This window comes from Rhagoletis pomonella, unplaced genomic scaffold (assembly GCF_013731165.1).
Source record: "Rhagoletis pomonella isolate Grant_MI unplaced genomic scaffold, Rhpom_1.0 Rhpom_scaffold_00003, whole genome shotgun sequence".
Taxonomy (NCBI): Eukaryota; Metazoa; Arthropoda; class Insecta; order Diptera; family Tephritidae; genus Rhagoletis; species Rhagoletis pomonella.
The window spans coordinates 84,170,905-84,185,260 of record NW_023458557.1 but is presented as its reverse complement, the minus strand read 5'-3'; positions in this window follow the sequence as shown (position 1 = coordinate 84,185,260).

Sequence of the window (14,356 nt, the reverse complement as noted above, 5' to 3'; positions counted from 1 at the left end):
TCCAGTTGAGATGCGACATTAGGCGTGTTGGTAGTCGCAATACACTAGCTGTCTGGGCTACTTTAAACTGAGAATATCCAATGTTTATAAAGTGGCACTTAAATTTCTACCAATACTCGTCTCTGTTCCATCGGAAAGGCAATATTTTCAAAGAGTTGTCCGTAATTACAATATATTGATTCAAGAAATTTTTTAATTTTTTTTTTTTGTGAAAATTAAAAATTTTCAAATAATTTTTCAAAAATATAATTTTTCAAAAAAGTATTGCCATGCTGTATAACTGGCACAATTTTCAATTTTTTTTAAATCCTTTAGTGTCTGCTTGTTTTTTATCTAGCATTGAATTTCATTAAATTACAGATTTTTCTAAAGACCACTAGTAAATCAAAATATTTTTGGCGTATACCGACCCTTATATTTATATCTAATATATGAGTTAAATGTAAAGTAAACTTAATTCACTAAAAAGTCGACTTTTCTTCGTTGATCGGTCGACTTTTGAAGTCGACTGTACCATGAATTGTACATCCTGCGCTCCGACCGCTTTGAGGCTATAATCCTTCGAACTTCTGCAGGTACACCATTTGAACCCGATGATGTATTATCTTTAGGTATCCTTGCCGCCATACGGAGTTTCTTTATTGTTAAGAGCCGAATTTCTTGCGATGGGGGACAATTGATGATTATTGGGACAAGAGATCATACATTCAGAAATGTTTTGCCCACACTGTAAGCCATTTCTTGTGCCTTTAAGTCCGGCTAGGGTGCCCCTAATCCAAGTTTTTTCATAACTACCTTCTTGTCCAAGACCCCAGGTGTTGCTGTTGGTGACAGATCTTCTCCTCATGCCAATCGTTGTATGAATGTGTGTATGCAAATAATGTGGCATGTATCGGAATCACGTAAACTTGCATAAATTATTAACTTGACAACAAAAAACTGAGCGGTTGGTAACGAAGAGCCCAAACAATAATATATCGCATAACAGCGTCAGCAGTGTTGACAATAAAGTCAGTGCTTGCAGCAACACGTCGTGGACTTTGCCAACCAATATCTCCAACTTTATTTTTATTTTCAATCGTATTTGCGTCTGCGCTGTTTGTTTGTTGGACGAGTACTTTTGTGTGTGTGTGCGCGTGTATGTATTGTGAATTGATTGGCACGCCACCCATAAACGAAGCTCCAACACCGGACGCATCGTCGTCATCGACATCAACTCGCCTGTGTCCGTCCATTCAATATTTTCTTTTAATTTGTGTTGCAAAGCACAAAACCACCTCCTCAATCACACCAAAAGCGACACGAACGACAACTATTCCAGCGTCCCTTCCCGGCCGTGTGCGCTTCGCTCTCAAGCATGGCTTCAGCGCGCTCAAATGCATACTCGTACTCTCATACATACATAGTTGCACAACTTCTCGCTTATGTTCTGGTACTTTATGTGGCATCCACAAGAGTTTTCAAATAAACAAAATGCGCCCGCGCGCTGCTACTCCACTGTCATCAATCGCCGCGCCGCTGCCCTTCGTACATCTGCAGCTTCATGAATTTTGTGTCACAGCTTTGTTTCGGGCTTGAGTTGCCTTTCTCGTTGTTGTTGTTGCTGTTTTGACTTTTGTGTCGCAGTGACATAGTGACGTGCCGCAAGCTGCTGCTGCTGCTGCTACAGCAGCAACGAACAAATGCAACACTGTTGGCTCGTAGTTGGTGCGTCCGCTTCGTCGTCATCGTTGTCGCCGCCATTGCCTCGGTGGCATCGCTTTTGTCTTCGTCTTAGTGTTGCCATTGGATTATTTATGGGCATCATTATAAAGTTACCCATTTTATTGGGTGCCCTGGAATAAATTACTTTCAATAAAGTTGTTAGTTTATATTGAAATATTTTTTCACATCCCTTTTTTTTTGCTTGCGGTATTTATTGTCGCTTGTGCTCGCCCGCTCGTATTTGTTGTTTACGTGCTTCATGGAGCCACCAATCACTCGTCACATTTTTGTTGAATTTCCAATAGCATTTTTTGGTTTTTAGTTGCTCATACTTACATACGTACGTATATGTACGAATATTTCTAACTGTCGAAAGTAAACAAAATCCACATTTATCGCATAATTTAGTAGGATTTTTTATTATCGTGTAATTGGAAGGTACACACAAGCCAGAAGTACATATTTAGGTATGTATGTACAACCTTGGAAAACGGAGGTAGGAGGGCGTACATATATTTAGTGTATATTATATATATACATATATAAATGAAATGTCTTTCATATTACCGCAATGCCTGACCAAACAGCTGAACCGATTTCGATTCTGTAAATAGTACTTTTTTTAACTTCTGTCTGCAAGCTTTTCGATAAAAAAATTCAAAGCTTCAAAAAATTTAATCGCTAGGTGGCGCTGGAATCGGTATATTCCTAAAAGCTGCATTTATTGTAATTTTCTTTTGTTTCTGAAAAGTTAAAAAATGTAATTAGAATTTATAAATAGAAGTTTTTTGACTGATTTAGATGATTTCTTGTTTGATTTATACGCTACGCTACAATAACGGTGTGGTTTAAGAAGAAAAATCTAGAGCGTTGCCACCTTTTTGAAACTTTTACTTTAAGCAAATTAATAAGATGAAGTGAATATTACAATATGGGTGTCAAAAGAAAGAAGTTTGACAAGGCTTACAGTTAAAAATATTGTTTAAGGAGGGTTACCAACTGTTTCAAAAATTTAATTTAATCAAGCTGATAAAACAAAAGGTACGTATGTATATTACAATATGGGTATCAAACAAAAGACGATTAGGAAATTTGGCATTCCAAAAAATTTCTGAGGAGAGTTGCCACCTGTTTGAAAATTTAATTCAATTAAATTTATAAATAAAATGAAATATTACAATATGGGTATCACACGACGGAGGCTCAAGAAAGTTTGCTATCGAAAATAGTTCTGAGGCGGATTGCCACCTATTTGAAAAGTTTATTTCAACTAAAGTGATAAGATTAGCTAAATATTACAATATGTGTATCACACTAAAGAGGATTAAGAAATTTCACTTTCAAAAATATTTCTGACGAGAATTTCCACCTGATTGCAAAATTTAGTTCAATTAAATTGCTAAAATAAATGATATATTACAATATGGGTATTACACGAAAGCTATTTCAGAAATCTTTGATTTAGAAACATTTTCAATAATGTTTTCTAAGCAGTGAATATAAAAAAATTGATATTAAATGAAACATTACAAATATGGTAACAAACAAAAAGTGTTTAAGAGTGCTTTACTAGACAATCTTTTTGAAAGGAAATTTAAATTAAGAAATAATTTACGACATGTTTGGAAACGAATTGTTCAAAAACACTTTAATGACGAAACTTTTAAAAAGCGATTCCTACTCCTACTTTATGCATTAAAGTTTAGGCAAGTAAAGTCTTTCAACATTTTTTCGAGCTGACAAATTTGTGGCCCTGGTATTAACAAATTCACATACGTTTTAGGTAAATTTTGAAGCATAAAAATCCGATGTTGAAGAAGTATGTATAGTTCTTTGTAGATGAGAAAATCCGTTTTTTTTTTTTAATTTTTAAGTGAAACCAGTTATAAATTGATTTAGTTACTAAGCAAATGTGTTATTTCTACCTCTTTCCTTTTTTCTCGTTTTTCTTGATCTATCTTGATCTACCTCTAGTATTTGTATTTACTAATATAATTATCGATAAGTTAAATGTTATCGAGACATTTATCAAGCAAATACGTTTAGATACTAACAAACGGGCACAGTGACACATTTCATATTTACTCAATAATTGCCTTTTGTTCGATTTCCCCATCCGATTTTGTGCGTTTGTTTTGCACTTTGTTAAAGCTTTGTAGCAATTCCACCTTATCTACGCCTCATTGTCACAACCGAGAAAAAGTACTGCAAAAACTACCAAGCTTAAAGTAAGCGCTCCAAAGTGCGCAGCTATCAATCAAGCTGCTTATGACAAAAAAGTCTAGAAAAAAATATATAAATTAAAATAAAACGTTGCTTACTCATATCATAGGAAATCGTTACTGATGGATTGATTGAATGATTGATCGATCGATCGATCGAAAGACTGATCAACTAACTACATATTCATATACAGGTACTTACATACATACATACATACATATGTATGCATACTGGTATTTAAACATATTTGCTAGGCAAAGCAGTGCGCGGTAAGATTTGCTGCCACTCGTTTGATTTAAAGTGATTGATGGTCTACGCTTGATTTGTAAGCAGCAGTCAATAGTAAATAGTAGGTATAGCCATCACTCGAACCCCGCTAACTATTTGCTAGGTGTAGCGATGTAGCCTATGCGGCTAGGCCTGCTAGTGTAGGCGATGCTAAGCAGCAGTAATGCTTTGAAGATAGCTGACAAATCTCAAGTATACTTACGAGTATTACTAGTACTAGTACCAATACCAAATGTACATCTATGCACCTTACATTATAAAAAAAAAAAAACAAAAATAAAAATTTTCATTGCGCTACGTGCACAGGTTTTCATCAACACTGCCAAGTGGGTCAGTTGGTCCGCGCGGATATTCACTATGTGATTCATCCTCACATGTACATATTTGTGTTTTCTGCATTTTATAACTTATCTACACTTTTTGCAAAAAAAAACATACAACGCTACATACATATATGTAGTTTGTTTGTATGTACCACATTGTAATAATCACTGCATTGGAATGCGATTGATCAAATGTCAAAGCCAACGGAAAAGCAAAGAGCAAAGAGTATTTAATCGTTGTACGAGTAATACTTGCCGGTATGTGAATTACATATATCGCTTTAAAAGAAAACAACATAGTTAGGTGATTCACAAGACGTGTTAAACGTAGTAAAAACTTAAGCTTAACATTTTTTTATGTAAAATAAAAATCGAAATGTTTTTAAACTGATAGAACACACATGAAAATTAGTTCTTCCTAAAACCATTTTAACCGTTATTTCACATACAAAAAATTTAGCTTAAGATTTTACGACGCTTAACACGAATTGTGAATCCCCAAAGTATACATACAACTTTATTTGCTAGACTGCTATATAAGCATAAAAACAGTTGCCCCGTCCTAATAAAACGAGACGATAGCTTTCAAAAGCTTTTATCGCGGTCTATGTTTTGAGCGTGACTCACTTCGGGTATAGCGATGCCTAGAGATACCTTTTACTCTGTGTGCGCATAGGTACATATATATATATGAAATCTACAGAAAGTTTTAAAACAATGTTCCTTGCGCGCTTTGTTTTAGTCGTTGCTGATTTTGAAATATTCTCTTGATCCTGAGATCAATAGCAATAATATTGAAATTTACCACGATCCCTTCGATTGCATATTTTGAACTTTGAGCTTTTAAATGTTGCAGACGTACCCTGGCTCCGACATAATAATGGACCAACCCGGCGTATTATCATAACCATATTTGTTTCAGCCGCAGTGAAGTCAATCAGCTTTAGTTTGCGATCTGACGACTTGCTATTAAGGCTGAGTGTAGGACGACCAGATACTCGCCTATCTTACCAACTTTTACAGACAAATTTTTTCAAATAGATCACAAATGCATTGTTTGGTCGGATTATCATTCTCAGCAGATACGCGAGACGATCACTCATTTCACTTCACTTCAGTTTTAGGTTTTCCAAAATGCCGAATCTTTATGTCCTAAGTTTAGGATTCTTAGATAAACTTTTCTGATAATTTGTTTTTGTTATTTTATTATTTTTGATAATAATATTGATAACTCCCCTCTACTCCGACCCTCACCTAATATATTGGCAACTTCTCTTTTCTAACAAGGACGTACAACTTGCAGCTAACTTGGAACCATAACTAAAGAAAAAAAAATTATATTTGATAACGCCGCTGCATTAAGTTTAGTAGCCCTTAGTAAGGCGCATTGAAAAACAATTTAAGTATTTCATTTGTATTCAATTCCATACGCTTGCTTGTGTTCTAATTTTGACAGCCCGAATTTCGCTTTGGTAAGTTGGCCGTTCGCCGGCATTGTGTTGCAGCTATAAATTTTAACATTGCAACCTTTATAAATGTGACACTTCAAATGTTTGAACTCAATAACCGCGACACTATGCCAAAAATGAACTATTATAAAAACATATATACATATGTATTGTATATATGTATGTAGTATGTAAATGTCGAGCCCTAACCGCCCACAAACGTAAGCGACATTTTTTTATTTTTTCTTTTTGATGCAGAAATATTCCTAGAGGATCTATGTATATATGTAGATGTATTTCTACTTCAAAAACAAAATTTTGAAAAAAAAAAATTTCGCTAACGTAATTTTGGCGGTTAGGGCTCGATACGTACCTATGGGAAATAAAATGCCGGTGACAACCTCGGCTATCGCAACAACCACTCGCCTAACACTTAGTACTTATTGCTTAAAATACTAAAATTGAGTATTAATTAGATACTCTTTTATTTCTAGATTGGAAACGAAAAAAGTTTATTTTTTCCAAAACTCAAAAATTGATATCTTACAAAAAACAAAAAAAAAAAACACCTCCGTGAAAATTTTGGGATCTTTTAAGAACATGCAGAGGTATCATGCAAAAAATGTAACAAAAAAAAAATAGTTTTTGATTTATTCAATTTTGAAAAAGTAGCAATTTTGTAATTTTTTTCTAATAATTTAGTCTTTTAATACATACAAGAGTGCCAGTTACTGTCGAAATTCGACAGTTTTTCTAGTTTTAGAAGCCTTGGAGAGGTTTTCTAACTTAACACGTAGCAAAACTTATACGGTACAAATTAACTAACCGGAAAATCATCTGCTAAAACATAACTAAACTTTTTTTTTTATCTGAGAAGGTCTTTGGAGGACTTCGGCAGGACTTGGAATTGACCCGATACATTCAAGTTTATCGATAAATTTCAATGATTTGATACATATCGATAGTTCGATGAATGTCAAGAACACTAAAATTCGATAACTCAACAAAATTCGTTAACTCAACCAATTTAGATAACTGTGAAATTCGATGGCTCGATAAATTTCGGTAACTCAAAAATGTAAAAACTGTGGATACCTTTATAAATTTTTACTTTTGACATCTCCACATTTTTCGAAACATTTTGATAACTCGTTACACTCTGTTAAGACGATTAAATGCGATAAGCAGTGATAAATCGATAAGCTTATATAACCTTGAAATTTCGATATATCGATATATTTTGAAAATTCCATAAACTTCGCTTCGTTGAACCAACCAATTTCAGTAGATTAATAATTATCGATAACTCTGTAAGTTGAAAGAACTCCATGCATTACGACACCTCGATATATTTCGTTAAGTCTATAAATTATGATAATTCAATAAATATCGATAACTTGATACATTTCTTTAACTTGACAAATTTCGTTAATCCCACACGTTTCTATAGCTCGATAACCATCCGTAAATTTGGACAACTAAGTTTCTGTGTCTATAAATTTCGACAACGCAGTAAACATTGATCACTTTGAATTATTCGATACGTTGCGATAACTTAATAAGCATGGATAAATTTCGATAATTATAAACTTTGATGATTCGATAAATTTCAGTAACCTTTATGGCTGATTTCATTTCGATTCCTATCTTTTAACCTAATTCTTATGTATTTCTCATTGCCTCCATATTCGTCAATATCTCAATTTTCGTCTTTTGCCTTTTTTTGTCTTCATCGTTATCACTTGTTTCTTCATCTTCATATTTATCTTTATTTCAAAGTTTAATTTCAAATACGAAGTAAAACAAAATGCGAAACAGCTTAAACTGAACAGGTTGCAAAAACAACCGTACACAAATATGGAAATTTTTAAACGACCATTTTCAACCAATTTCGAAACTATAGAAACTCTCCTCATCTACAGAAAATTACCTTTCCAACGGTGTTTTTGGTTTTGAAATCGGTAAATTTACCTTGGTCTTCATCTTTGTTTTTATCTTTCACATCTTTGCTTATATCCTTTTCTTTTTCTATTCACGTAGATGAGATGAGGTGCGATGACGTGATAAGATGTGACGTGATTTTATGTGATGTGATAGGATTTCATGTCATGTGTTGTCATATCCTCTGATGTCATTTCATATGATGTCATATCAGGTGATGCCACGTCATGTAATGCCATGTCATGTCATACGACGTCAAGTCACGTGATGTTATGCCATATAATGTGATGTCATATCATATGATGTCATGTCACGTGATATCGTGTGATGTGATATTATATTATGTGATGCAACATCCTGTGATGTCTCTTCATATCATGTGATATAATGCGATGTGATGTCACTTAATGTGATCACATTCCGTGTTCCGATTATTATATCGATAACCATGTTGATAACTGTGTCGATAAAAATACAACAATATCCATAAACATATAGAAAAATACATCGATTGCAAAATCGATTAATTCATCGATAAATATAACAATCATCAGTATCGATTATTGTACATATCGATAACAATATAAATTACTAAATCGACAACAAAATCAATTATTTAATCCATTATTATACCGATAACAATATCCATTATTGTATCGATAACAATATAGATTATTATATTGATTATTATATCGATTAAAATAGCGGTTATTTAATCAATAACAGTATCGATAACAACATCGATTATTTTTTCGATAGCAATATCGATTATTATGTCGATAAAAATATCGGGTTTTATATCGATAACAATGTTTATTTTTGCATATTCCTCTTCACCTTTATCTTAAAGTGTTTAAATTTACTTTGATCTTCGTTTTTGCCTGTACCTCTAGGCATCTTTGTTTTTGTTTTTATTCTCAAACCGCTAAGCCGCTGAGAACTATTTCCATGTGCATTATTCCCCTTGAATTTGACAATTTACTCCCAACCAACCAACTGGCGCTAAAGAAGTTTCATTTCATAAATTCAAGAAATGTTCTTACCCTTTCAGTTACCCTAATTCTTATGTATCTGTCATTGTCTCCATTTTCGTCTTTATCTTAACTTTTGCCTTCTTTTTTTTGACTTCATCGTTATCATTTATTTCTTCATCTTCATATTTATCTTTATTTCAAAGCTTAATTTCAAATGTGTAGCGAAACAACAGGCGGAACATGTCAAATTGAACATGTTGCAGCAACATGTATACACAATTCGAAAATGTGTAAACGACGAGTTTGGCCGTAATTTTCAATCACTTGTAAAACCATAAAAACTCTGCTCATCTACGGAAAAATGCCTTTCCAACGGTGTTCTTGGTTTTGAAATCGGTTCGGTAGAATCGTCAAACGAACGGAGACAAAATTTATGTTAGCGTATTAATATATAGATGCCCCAACTATCCTCTTTAAACGAGTCCAATATGTTTTTTGTAGCTATAATTGTTTTTGAGATATTAAAAATATAAAATTGAAAAACTGGAAAAATAGTGAAGTTTTGAATTTCGCATAACTTTTGCAAACAGTTTTGTTAAATGTTTTTTTCTGTTGGTAGCACATCATTGTATCAAAGCGAATGGAGTCGATTCCAACCATTGGTCGATTTGATACAGAATCGTCCATATATGAAAATACATAACTTAACCCTGGGATCACAATGGTCAATGGAAGGTAAAAAAAAAAAAATATTCACCAGCAGTTCATTAAATTACTAACGTAGTTGCGAAACTTTAGGTTCTACAACTATAGGACAGTATACAACAGCGTGTGAACTCCGTAGGTATGGTCCTCTCCTTCCTAAGCTATTCCTTAATCGCCTACGGCAAAGAAGGGTTCGGCCCCTATTGGTGTGTTAGCTGCTGACACTCTTGCAAAATTGCGGCTTCTTTATATTTTTAAAGGATTTATCTTTCCATCAAAATGTAGTAAGTATAGCTGATGTGGCGGCCTGTCCTAAGGTTAATGATGATTTCGTTTTCTCCAAAATATGTTGCCCTTCCACCATCTAAAATGTGTTGGATGTTCCACTCAACCCTGTAAAAGGGCATATTTTTGCCTTATTCTCTCTGTCTAGCTCACGCGTTTCATAATATCGCTAGCTTAGAAAGAAAAGTTGCTAAGTCCCATTTTAAAAATTTTACAGGAGAGGAAAAAATCTTCCTACAGCCATTTTCTTTAACTATTTCGCAAAACTTTGAATCAAACATTTTGCGCGTTTAAAGCAAAGCAAATCTCCATAAGAATCAGAAGGATTCGATATTTATTAAAAGATGTCGTATTATTTTGGCCTTATCGGATTTCTGGTGCTTCTTTTGGACTTAGCAAATTTTCCTTTCAGTGCTTATGAAGAGGAAAAAAATAAAACAAGTACCTTTATAATTTTCGAAACGATGCGTGTTCAATTTCTCTAGCCTCCTATATCAAAATATGAGTTTTCATAAAAAGTAAGTCCACAATTTTTTTAAGTTTTTTTCGTTTTAAGCTACTCCCCTATCTATCTCCCCGAACAAGCAGCTTCAACGAGCAGATAATGCGCCTTTCTTTGCCCTACAAGAGTGTCACATTTTTAGAAACAAGCACAACATTTTCTCACTGCTTGCATTTATTTTAGAATCGAATACAAAATAGAAAAATTAAAATGAAAAATTTATGGTAGAAACGAAAACAGCTTAAGTGATTAGGCTCAAGCTCGAAAATTACTTCCAGTGCCGCCGTCGGAAATGTTCGCATTGCTCCTATTATGGATACATATGCCCGTCATTGTAGCTTAGAGAGCGACTGTCTCCCCGTAACTATATGGTAATTATGGTAATTATAACTATGTCACTTGCATATTCTTCGCAGCGGCATCTATTATCAGAGAGAGTTGGACGGAGTTTATCCACTACTACAACCTCCTTCATGTTTAATAAAATATTTTATAATCTAGCTGAGAACTCCAACCGTGCGTGCTAAACGAATGAAATATAGTATTGGATGCGGATTTTTTTCGAAAACCATCACAGTTCACTACTACATTAACCAATTATCCGCTACTGTCTATGTACATATGTATCTATCTCTATAAATTTTGTCTCACCTTTACCAACCATTTGCTGCCTTTACCGCCGCCTAGTCGTCGCGCAATTAATTTCGCTGATTGCTCAAAATGACGCAATCAGTTTATGAGGCGCGCACAGCAGCAGCAGCAGTCGCCGGAAATTTACGCGCTTTTACGCTAAACACCAGTTAAGCTGCCGAAAAACTATAAAACCATTTTGGTGAATAGGCGGGGAAAAAAAAAATCACTACTCGAAGCTACTCAGTAGCCGCAGTGGACAGACAGCCTACATAAAAAGGGGGTAAAGAGGATTTAATAGAGCTTACAAAAACGTTTTATGCGCCTGCTTTATTGTTGTGATTTTTTCTGCAGCAGCAGCAGCAGCAGCAGCAGCAGCAGCTTTCCGTTGTTGTTTTTTTTTTGGCTGGCATTGCGCGTATTAAATCCATGCACGTAAATTACTTCAATGCAGTTATTGGCACTGTCATGGTTATTTGGTTTAATTGTTGTTATTTTTGGTTTCATTGCTGATGTTATTTGCTATGCATTGTTGTTGCTGTTGCTGTTGCTACTACACTGATCCATGGCAGTGGTTTGGCGTGGCAGTGTCGACGAATGAGTGGCTTAAAATTTTAGGTTTTTGCCGCCGCTGTTGCTGCCGCTGCGCTTGTTGTACGTAGTACTATATTTTGCCACAGTTAAGCACACAAAATAATTCACATTTTGTTTATAATTTGTTGCAATTGCACGTTGCAACATACTCGTATGTACATATGTATGTACATTGCAACAGCCACACATCACGGCAGCGGTTAACAACAGCCAATGTTGCCATCAACCATGCCACAGCTTCAGCTTTACCCCTCCTCCCCCCCACACTTGGGGCTGCATGCAAGCCACTCAGCCAGCGCGACAACACCCCCTTCGTTGGACCAGCTTGCACACCACTTGCAATTGGCTTCCATGTCCGCATCGATGTCCTCGCCATCCTCGCCGCGCCAGCTGCACTGTGCGTGTGCGGTGTTGGTTGATAGCGAATGCTATGTGGTTGTATTTTGCTGCTTGTTGTTTGTGCAGTTTTTTGTATACATATATTGTATATAATAGTTGTTGTTGCATTTCGCGCAATCATAAATTTTCCACTTCATTTGCATGTAATTCGATTAAAGCCATGTCGTCCCCAACACCGCCAACTGTGGCATAGTAGAGCAGAGCTCACTTCTCTCACACACCCACACTCCTCGGACGCCCTTCCCCAACTTGCCGACTCCGCACACCGTTCGAACTGAGCCGCTTTTCCGTGTTGTTGATCGCCGCGCAACCGCGATGGATGTATATTGTCAGTCCTATTGTAGGTGAAAATTGCAGTTGTAGCTTTGGCTGTAGGCGGTAACTCACCCGCTTTGCCTCTGTAGCGCTCGCCGGCACATGAGAAATGAGTAGCGGCTACTGCTGGCACCTCATGTTTTGTCATAATCATAATTTTGCATAGCAAGTACAACAATCGTGCGCGTCCATCGCAGTTTTTGTGTTGCGCTCCCTGTTTGTTGGTTGATTATGGTTTGTAATTGTTTTTGTTACTGTTATTGTATTTTTATAGTTGGTGTGCAACTGTGTGTTTGTATGTGTGTGCGTAGCAGTAGCGGTTTTTTGCACCCATTGCATCTGTTTAAGAGTAGTATATATTTGGACTGTGAAGGCGTCACAAAGCCGCTCCCCCTCCACTGCTTTAGTTTTCGAAGTGTTGCACAGTGGTATGTGCAGATCTGTAGAGTCAAATCGATAAATATACTGATATTTATTTTCAAAATCATAGTTTTTTGAGCGAATTTACCGGCCGTGATATCGATTACATTATTAATTAATTTATCGATTTTTTCGATACATTTTAATATTAATTTAACGATTCTTTTCGATATTTTATTATTATTAAAATCGTAAGTTTCTATGTTCATATATTTATCATGTTGTTATCGATAACATTATTTAACATGTTAATTTATCGATATTTTTCGATACTTTATATTATTAGTTTAACGATTTTTTTTTCGATATTTCATTATTATTAAAATCGTAAGCTTCTATGTATGTATGTATGTTTATCGATGTGGATATCGAAAACACTATTATTTAAATTATCCACTTCTTTCGTTAGTTTTTATTACCTTAATGTGTGTATGTATATTTGCAAATCTTACGAGTTGTTTTTTTAGAGTAAATTCCATATCTCGCCAGAAAAAAAACGCCAAAGCGTTCTTCTTGCATATATTTCAATCAAGTATTTGAACAATTTTCACCTTAAACCGTTTACTTGGACGAAAAAGTACCGAAATTACTGATTTTTGTTTGTTGTCACTCGAAAAATCATAATCGTTTTTTTTTTTAATAACTTTGGGAAGTTTCCAAATAAAATGTTCATATTAGAGCCAATGGACGCTAGCATCAAATACAACATATCTGTAAATTTTCAAAAGTGTGCCACCAAAGTAAAAAAATGCAGCATGCAGAATATCTGTAGCAGCTATTTTTTAATTTTTGTAATTTCAAGATTTTTTTTTTAATCTTAATAATTTAAGGTTATATTAAATCCAAATGCAAATAAACAATGTTTAAAAATTTAAGATACTTCAAAATGTTAGTATTAAACGGTGAAGGTTTTCTTACTGCAAAAACGAACGAGGCTAATGTAATAAAACTAGTGTGCCGCCAAATGAAAAAAAATTACATTGAGTAAAAATTACATTGAGACAATATTTGAGAAACTAAAATTCCATTTTTCCAATTTTCATTTGCACACTCCATATTCATTCTAAATTTTTTACATACATGAAGAAAGTAATGTATATCTGTGTAAAAATCTTCCACGCCAATATTTAATTACTTTTGAAATAAAATAATATTTTTTAAATTAAGGCGTACGAGTAAACGTGGTAGCTGACTGTGTATGGCGCTACGGGGCGTATAGTTTACAATCAGAACTACGGGTATATGAGCATTTGTTATTGTTTTGACTTTTTATCGTATAACTTTTTGAAGTTTTCATTTCAACACAATTTCGCGATGGAATCTTGTCTAAGATACGTGTGCCACCATTTTCGAGCAAAAACACGTTTTGTTGAAAAATTAAAGAACTCGTGAGATTTGATCATATCCAGTGTATTCATCGAAATATGTTTTGATATTCGCCTATGAGCCGTTTTCTGAAGTAGGTTTAACAATTTACATATGTGTCCTTTATATACAAAATTTTGTTCTGAAGAAATGTGTTTGCAGAGCAGATAAATTTTAAAACCTATTTGAGAAAACGACATGCATTGATATCTATAATTAATATGTAATATAATAATCGAT